This window comes from Pipistrellus kuhlii, unplaced genomic scaffold (genome assembly GCF_014108245.1).
Source record: "Pipistrellus kuhlii isolate mPipKuh1 unplaced genomic scaffold, mPipKuh1.p scaffold_m20_p_45, whole genome shotgun sequence".
Taxonomy (NCBI): Eukaryota; Metazoa; Chordata; class Mammalia; order Chiroptera; family Vespertilionidae; genus Pipistrellus; species Pipistrellus kuhlii.
Genome location: NW_023425546.1, coordinates 261,049 through 270,028, shown reverse-complemented (window position 1 = coordinate 270,028; position 8,980 = coordinate 261,049). Strand labels below are relative to the sequence as shown.

The following is an 8,980-nucleotide window of genomic DNA, read 5'->3' as shown; positions in this document are numbered from 1 at the left end:
CGAGCACCTCCACAAATGACACACCCAAAGGGTAGACTCTACAGACCAGAACCTCAATGAAGTGAGTCCTGATCCATAGTCAGCTCCTGCACAACAGCTTCACTGTAGTCACATCCAGTCCTCATAACCAATCAGTTTGAGCTTCAATCCCTCACATTGATGTGACAACAGAAATACAGGCTCAACTACAACTGGGATACACACACAAGGACACATCTGGAGCACTGGGCTCAAGTGACCAGGGAGACAGAACCACTGGGCCCTACAGGACACCTACTACATAAGTCACTATACTAAGACTGGGAGATATAAAAGCTCTACTCAACACATCGAAACAAACACAGTGAGGCAGCCAAAATGAGGAGAAACAAAAGCACATTCTCAATAAAAGAACAGAACAAAACTCAAGAAAAATAAGTAAACAAAATGGAGATAAGCCATTTACCTGATACAGAGTTCAAAACACAGGTTATAAGGCTGTTCCATGAATTTAGGGGAAAAATAGATGAACTTAATGAGAACTTCAAGAGATAGGAAACATAAAAATGGAGATAGAAAGCATAAAAAATAGTCAGAAATAAAGAATACAATTATTGAAATGAGAAATATATTAGATGAAGTCAACAGTAAATTAGAATAGCAAAAAACACCCAATCAGTACAGAAAATAAATAAATAAAAAGGATGATAGTTTAAGGGGCCCCTGGGACAACTTCAAATGTACCAACATTTGCATCATAGGGATTATCAGAAGGAGGAGACAGAGAACTAAGAATGGAAAATCTATTTGAAGAAATAATGATGGAAAACTTTTCTAATATGGTGAAGGAAAAAGACATACAAGTCTAAGAAGGATAGAGAGTCCAAAACAAGATGAACACAAAGAGGCCCACTCTAAAACACATTAAAATTAAAACGGTAAAGGTTAAAGAAAGACAAGAATAGATTCTTAAAAGCAGCAAGAGAAAAGCAGTTAGTTACCCACAAGGGAGCACCCATAAAACTGTCAGCTGATTTCTCAACAGAAACTTTGCAGGCCAGAAGGGATTGGCAAGAAATATTCAAAGGAATGAAAAGCAAAGACTTACCACCAAAATCACTCTACCCAGCATAGCTATCATTCAGAATTGAAAGACAGGTAAAGAACTCTGCAGGCAAAAAATACTCTCCTCTCTCCCCCACCCCCACCCCCCACACACAAAAACTAAAAGAATTCATCACCACCAACCCATATTGCAAGCAGTGTTCAAGAGATTTCTTTAAGAAGACAATACTGTTGGCCCCGCCTCAGTCATGATGGCCCACGGCTTCCAGAGCAGCCAACAAGACCTCTCCTTTGTGCTCCGGAAGCTGACAATGGCCAAGACCCACACCATGTGGTCAGTGGGCGTGGAGAAGTGAGCTGATGTATTTATTGAATAAGCCTTCTCTCCCAGAAATGATGTTTGGAGACAACATGGTTTAAGAATCCAGCATGGTTCTAGCTCCGAGATTGAGTTTAATGCTCCAGATGTATTCAGGGGAGTAACCACCTGCCAAGAGAAGCCTGTGTGGAGGGGTGGCAGAAAAGCAGGAAAGAGGGGGCCCTGCAGGGACGTTAATAAACCACACGATGGGACCTCTACAACCAATTAGAACTGAACATTATTTGGCAAATCACTTACGTTGAACGTTGTACCAACAACAGATCATATAGGTAGAAATTGAAAGCCAGAGAACAGATTAAGTTTTTAAAGAAGTTCTCCTGTTTGAGGATGAAGTTCATGATCATGGAGCTTTGAGCCTTAGTGTACAAATTAAAGTAATGCCTTCCGCTCCTTCGGCTGCTGCAGGCTTCTTGAGAATCGATGGAGTGATTTACAACACCATGAGGCCAACAAGACCTACACATTATAAGAATAGATATTGCAGGGGAGCTAAAACTGATAATTTAATACGTGTTTCACCTTCCTCTTCACAGAACCTCATGAAATATCACAGTATTTACTGATCACGAAGGCAGTTTGTGAGAAGCTAAAGTTTCCAGAAAGAAATGTTCATAACCCCACAGACTCACAAGAAAATGCAGCTATAGAATAGAGTGTGAATGTACACACACTCACTATGGAATGTGATGGAGACTTTGGCTCTGAGGATGGGGGCATTTTTATTATCATAATTATTGCCTTGTCTATGTGCAGATTTTCTGTAGCCTTAAAGAAAAAAAACTATAAGATTGTCGCAGGCAGGTTACACTCAAAATAAATTAGAAGAAAAAGAAAATATCTCTATATATAAAAGCATAAGCGACCAAACAACCAGTCGACCGGTCACTATGATGTGCACTGACCACTAGGGGACAGACGTGTAATGCACAGGATTGGGCTGTCTGAATCGGGCCTGCAGGGATCGGGCCAAAATCGGCTATCAGATATCCCTCGAGGGGTTCCATATCATGAGAGGGCACAGGCCAGGCCAAGGGACCTCAAATATGCATAATAAATTGGCAATAACTAAAAATCTATCAATATTTTAAATGTAAATGGAGTATATGCTCTAAACAAAAGACACAGGGTTACTGAATGGATAAGAAAATGAGACCCTTACATATGCTGCCTACAGGAGTCTCACCTCAGATTGAAAGACACACGCAGTCTAAAAATAAAGGGATTAAAAAGGCATTTTTTGAAATGGAAACAAACAAAAAACCTGGGGTAGCAATACTTACCAGACAAAATAGACTTCCAAACCAAGGCTATAGACATGGCCGGTTATCTCAGTGGTTAGAACTTCAGCCTGCACATCGAATGGTCTTGTGTTTGATTCCCAGCCAAGGGCACATACCTGGGTTTCAGTTTGCTCCCCACAAATCAGTGGATGTGTCTCTCTCTCATGATATTTTTCTCTTCCTCCTCCTTCTTCTTCTCCTCCTCACTCCCTCCCTCCATCCCTCCCTTCTATCCTGTTTCCTCGAAAATAAGACAGTGTCTTATATTAATTTTTGCTCCCAAAGATGCGCTAGGTCTTATTTTCAGGGGATGTCTTATTTTTCCATGAAGAAGAATACGGTACACATTTATTGTTAAATGAAAATAAAGGAAATTTATTACCTGTATATGGTACGGTAGTACGGTAGTTGTCAATACAAACCAGACAAACTGTGAATCCTACAGTATCAAAAATTTACTCATTTATTCAATGACAATCATGTCATCATCTTCTGGAACATCATCATAGCAATCCAATTCCTGAATTTCCTGGTGAATTTCTTGTGACTCCATTTCTTTCAGAATCAGTGGACCAAATCTCTCATGTTTAGCAATAGCACTGTCTTTAAATGAGTACTTCTTGTCAAGGTAGCCTGCTCGCAGTGCATTTGCAATGCAACTGTCAGTGAGTTTGTCCCATGAATTCTTCACCCAAGTCACAACTTCTTACAGTTTAGGTTTCACAAAGTTTCCAATGGGTTTCTCTCCATTCTATTTTCAATGTAGTCATTAATTTCCATGTGCAAATTGTCTTTGAATGGCTTGTTTATTGCAATATCAAGAGTCTGGAGATAGGCTGTCATTCCTGTGGGAATCATTATCTGATCTATTTTTCTTTCATGAAGAAATGTCTTCATGTCTTTAGCGCAGTGAGTGCTGGCTGCATCCCAGACTAGCAGACCTCTTTGGCTCCCTCGCATAACAAGCGGCAGCACTAAATCAACCCATTTCCTTATAACTGCTTGTGTGGCCCAGGCTTTTTCAGTTTCAAGAATAAAAACACCTAAAACACGTTCAATCTTTTCCTTCTTGCCCTTAGAAATTATTAAAGGTGGGATTTTAGTTGCATCCAGATGAATTGCCAAAATACAGGAAACACATGCACTTTCATAAGCAATGGAGGGAATGCACACTAAGGAGGCACCCCGCTGTTCAATTGTTGTTTGAGATGATTGGCCCATAAACACTGCAGTTACATCCATAGCAATCATGTTGGAAAGATTGTATTTAGAGAAGTCAGCATCATCAATAAAGGACTTGAATGCAAGTGCTCGCTTAATAACTTGAGTATCTTCCAACCTAAACAAGGTTGTAGATCTTCTTAAAGACAGTTCACTTCGCTGAAGGAAATTATGCAGCCAGCGTTGTGATGCTTTGAAGTCTTCGGGGGCTATGTCAAACTGTGGTGCCATTGCAAGGGCAAATTCTTGAATCTGAGCCCTATTCACAACCAAAGCCTTTGCTCTCCTATCAACAACCCATTCACAGATCAGGTCTTCCAGCTTTGAAAATAATGGTTGCTGACTTGATCCACACTTGCGCTTTTTAGCATTTCCCTTGTCCACTTGTTCAATGAGGTTACCATACTGCTCGCCATTTTCGGACCAATTGTATACTCAACATCTTCTCTTTGCAGAAAGCAGTAAGATTTTGGCCCCAAGAGTCTTCACAATTCCTTTCTTGTACTCCATGGAGTAGCTTTTTCTTTTTGCGCTCATTTCTAGGGGTAAAAAAAGGAATTGGGGTATCAAGGTGGGGGGAGGGGGATCACTTAAAATGACACAGGGGAGACCAGAGGGGGGAATCAACATGGCACAGGAGAATCAGAGGGGGGATTCCATTTTAGTAACCCCTTTTGATCCTCCTGTGTCATTTTGATTGCCCCCTCTGATCCTCCTGTGTCATTTTAAGTGACCCCCCCTCCCCCCACCCCTGTGCCACTGAACACCTTCACCAGACATCCCCCCTACCCCTTTATCAGACATTTACCCCCTGGGGCCTGGATCTGGGCTGAAGCAGGGTCTGCCACTGACTGAGAACCTTCAGTCATCATGAGGGAGGCCGCGAGCATCAGGTAGTGTCACCAGAGACAGACCAGCACTCTCCACCTTCTCCGCATCCTGTCTGCTCTAATCCTCCTGCTCTCTCCCGCCCGCCCTCACTGCTCACTCCGACCTCCGCTCCACCTCCACACAGCAGTGACGTCAGGTTTCCGCTTAAGGCACTGGTTGCTAGAAGCCAGTTGGGCATGGCCCTAGCGACCAGTTTACGGTAAATTAATTTTCATTCTGAGACAGATCCTATGGGGGCCATTATTTTCTGGGGGATGCCTTATATTTCACTCAGAAGGAAACCTGTAAGTAGGTCTTATTTTCAGAGGATGTTTTATTTTTGGGGAAACATGGTAGACCTTTGCGTTTTTGTTGACCTGATGGGTGAGAAGTATCTGAATTTAGTTTTACTTCACATTTTCTTATGAACAGGGCTAAATATGCTTTACAATCCGATTTGTGTTCCTTTTCCTGCGGATTGCCACAGCACGGGTCTGCCGCTCCTGGTCTCATTGCAATGCCAGGGGCTGGCTCTTCTGTGCCAGGCGCTGTGCCAGGCGCTGTGCCAGGCGCTGGGACAGAGTGAGAATGGGGACTCAGCCTGGGCCTGGCGGGGCCCACATTCTGGTGGGGGAGGGGCAGCAGAAACAGGAATATACAAAACAACAGGCACTGATGGGGCCAGGAAGAAGAGCGGAGCAGGGAGAGAAGAAGGTGCCAGTGAGGGCCGTCAGAGAAAGACTCTTTTTTTTTTTTTTTTTTTTTTTAATCAATCTTTATTGTTCATATTGTTACAAAGGTTCCTCATTTCTTCTCCCCTCCACCAGGTTCCCACCCCACCCTCCGCCCCCTCCCCATCCCCCATTGTCCTCATCCATAGGTGCAGTTTATGTTCAGTCTCTTCCTCCCTCCCTTTCCCCGATAGTAAATCCCTTTTCAGATAGTAAATCAGTTACTTAGCATTTTCTCATATCAATAATGCCACCACATGCCCAATGATACATTTCACACAAAAGACATTTCCAAATAGGTCAACCAGCCTCATCCAGGCCCCACCCAAGGCACTCACAGATCAACACCCCAGCACTATACTAACTCAACACATCCAGATCTAAGCCTTCATCACTTGATTCAGCAGACCCTCAAGTTCCCACAAAAGTTTCCAGCCATGTCTGAGAGGCAGCCATGGGGCAGGGGCAGGCGAGGAGCAAGCTGTTCCAGGCCTGGCTTCTCCGGGCCTGGCCTCTGTTGCTCTGGTTCGTTCCACAACCAGCTGCTCTGGGTCTGGTCACCGCTACTCCCGACCTAGTTGCTCTGGACCTGGCTGCTGCTGCTCCAGGCCTGGCCACACCTGACCCGGCTGCTCTGGGCCCGGCTGCTTCAGGCCCGGCCACTCCCAGCCTGGCAGCCGCTGCTCCGGGCCTGGCCGCACCAGACCCGCTGCTCTGGGCCCGGCTGCCCCGGGCCTGGCCGCTCCCGGCCTGGATGCTCCGGGCTTGGCTACTGCTGTTCTGGGCCTGGCTGCTCCCAACCCAACTGCTCTGGGCCCAGCCACTCCGGGTCTGGGTGTTTCTGGACTGGCCACCCTGGGCTTGGCCGCCTCCGCCTCAGGCCTGGCTGCCACTGCCCCAGGTCTGGCTGTTCCAGTGCTGTCTGTTGTTGCTCTGGTTCTGGCTGCTGCTGCTCTGGGGCCTGGCCGTTGCTGCTCCAGGCCCGGTTGCCACTGCTTTGTGCCTGGCCACTCTAGGCCTGGCCGCCGCTGTTCCAACATTCTGTCCTTTTTTTTTTTTTTTTTTTAAATGCATTTATGTTGCAATGTTGGCTGGTGAGTTGAGTTCTGACTTAGTCTTTGATTTTTCAAGATCTTCTTTGTATTCTTTCTTAAGTAATTTTACTATCTTTTGCTCTTACTTGATTTCTTCACATTGGGAACTTTGGTTTCTTCCTCCTTGTCCTGGGAGCTCAGCAGGTTGGCCTGTGGCACCCCTTTGTTCTCCGCGGGCTCCTGCGCTGCTTCAGCCTGTTGCCGGGGTTGGCGCCGCCCAGGAAGCAGCCCCCGGCCTTGGCTCCGTTGCCCGCGCTGAGAGGTCGAAGGCTCAGGGGCACCCCCCCCCCTGGGTGCCCCTTCGCCTGGTGCCCGGCTGGCTGGTGACCGGCAGGAGCTCCTGCTCCCTGTCACATTCCTCCAGTCTGAGCTTTTTTTTTTTCTCTCCTTCCCGCTAAGGGAGTCTAGGATCAGAGTCAACAGACTGTCCTCTGCGCGCAGTGCGCGCGACTCTGGGGACTCCGCTTTTTGCCACTCCTCTGGGATTCCGCCTCACAGCCCTGTTTCCCCCTGCCCGAGCCTGGGTCCCCACGGTCTGGTCCAGGACTGGGGTTCAGAGCAGTCCGGACTGAGGCTCAGCGCCGCCGGAGGCTTTGTTTCTTCCGGCTAGGGTAATCCAGCATCAGAGTCAACATTCAGTCCTCTGCACGCAATGTGCGCAACTCCGGGGGCCCCGCCTTTCGCTGCTCCCCTGGGATTCCGCCTCACAGCCCCGTCTCCCCCGCCGGAGCCTGGGTCCCCAGGGTCTGGCCCATAACTGGGGTTCAGCGCTGCCGGTTCGGGGGTTCAGCCCAGGCCGGGGGTTTTATTTCCTTCCTGCTAGGGAACGCCAGGCAGCACCCAGCCCTCTCCTCCTCTCCGGCTGCGTCCTCTCCGCGGGCGCACAGCATGTCTCCGTACCTTAGGCATTTTTCAGCTCCTCTGATTTTCCTTCTGGTTTTCTCTTTCCTTCTTGTTGTAGAATTTTCAGTCAGTCGACTACCTGTAGCTCTGGGTGATGTCCACTCTACATTTTAGTTGTATTCCATTGAAATTGTTGTGGGTTAGGTGTCTACCCAAGCAGCCATCTTGGATCCTCCCAGAGAAAGACTCTTTTGAGCAGGCGACCAAGTCAAACAGCTAACCTGAAAGCTGGGGAGGGAGCCCAGGAAGACGTGGGGAGACCTGGTGGGCTGGGAGCCGGCTGGCGCCCAGTGCGGGCAGGGCAGGTGCGGAGGGTGTTGGGGCAGTGGGAGGCAGTGTGAGCAGCAGGGGCTGCGGAAGGGTGGGTGAGACCCTCTGGGGTGAATTGGAGGGTCCTGCGCAGCGTCCCGTTTACATTCTTATCATTCAGCCTGGAAGTCAGTGGTGGAGGGACAAGGGTGCGCCCACAAATAATGAAAATAACAAGGCAGCGCGGGAAAGGCCCTGCGTCGCTCAGAGGCGCGGCGAGAAGTCAGACGGGCAGGAGAGGGGCAGGTTTGGAGCCGGCGGGGGCATCCCCGGAGGCCGGTCCCCCAGAAGCGGGGCCCCGGGCCCTGGGCTGGAGGGGGCGAGGGCGGAGCTGGGGGAGCGGGAAGCGAGGCGCGGGGACCCACCGCTCGCAGGAGTTGGTGTGAACGTGGACGTGGACGCAGAGGGAGGCCCCGGGACGCTGCGGGCGCGGGGCGCGGGGCGCGGGGCGCGGGGCGCGGGGGCTCCCCAGCCTCACTCTGCCTGCGGGTGGAGGACGCGGCCCAGGCGCCGGAACAGCGGACCTGCGGGTCCGGGCAGAGGGAGGCGGAGGCGGAGGGGGGACCCTGGGGCCGTGGGGGCAGCACCGGTGCCCACGTCTCATTTCCCATAAAATGAGGCGGCGCCCAGGGCCCCGGGAGAGGCATCCGCTGGGCGGGGGCTGGGGGTCCCAGAGGATCAGGCTGGCGGTAGGGACGGGGTGTGGGCGGGCCACTGGGGCGGAGTTCGGGTTAGGGTGAGGGTGAGGGTGAGGTTAGGGTTAGGATTAGGGTTGGGTGAGGTGGAGGTGAGGGTGAGGGTTGGGTTAGGGATAACGTTAGGGTGAGGGTGAGGTTAGGGTTAGGGTGAGGGTGAGGGTGAGGGTTAGGGTGAGGGTGAGGGTGAGGGTGAGGTTAGGGTTAGGGTGAGGGTGTGGGGTGGGTGAGGATGAGGTTAGGGTGAGGGTGAGGGTGAGGTGAGGGTGAGGTGAGGGTGAGGGTGAGGTGAGGGTGAGGGGGAGGGTGAGGTGTGAGGGTTAGGGTGAGGGTGAGGGTTAGGGTGAGGGTGAGGGGTGGGTGAGGGTTTGGGTTGAGGTGAGGTTAGGGTTGGTGTTAGGGTTGGGGGTGAGGGTTGAGGTTGAGGTTAGGTTGAGGGTGAGGGTGAGGG

At 49.8% G+C, this 8,980-nt stretch overlaps 1 pseudogene; it reads left to right on the top strand.

The window, feature by feature from the left end:
• The first annotated feature begins 1,270 nt into the window (after positions 1–1,270).
• Positions 1,271–2,232, top strand: LOC118704685 (annotated as a pseudogene).
• Positions 2,233–8,980: the final 6,748 nt, after the last annotated feature.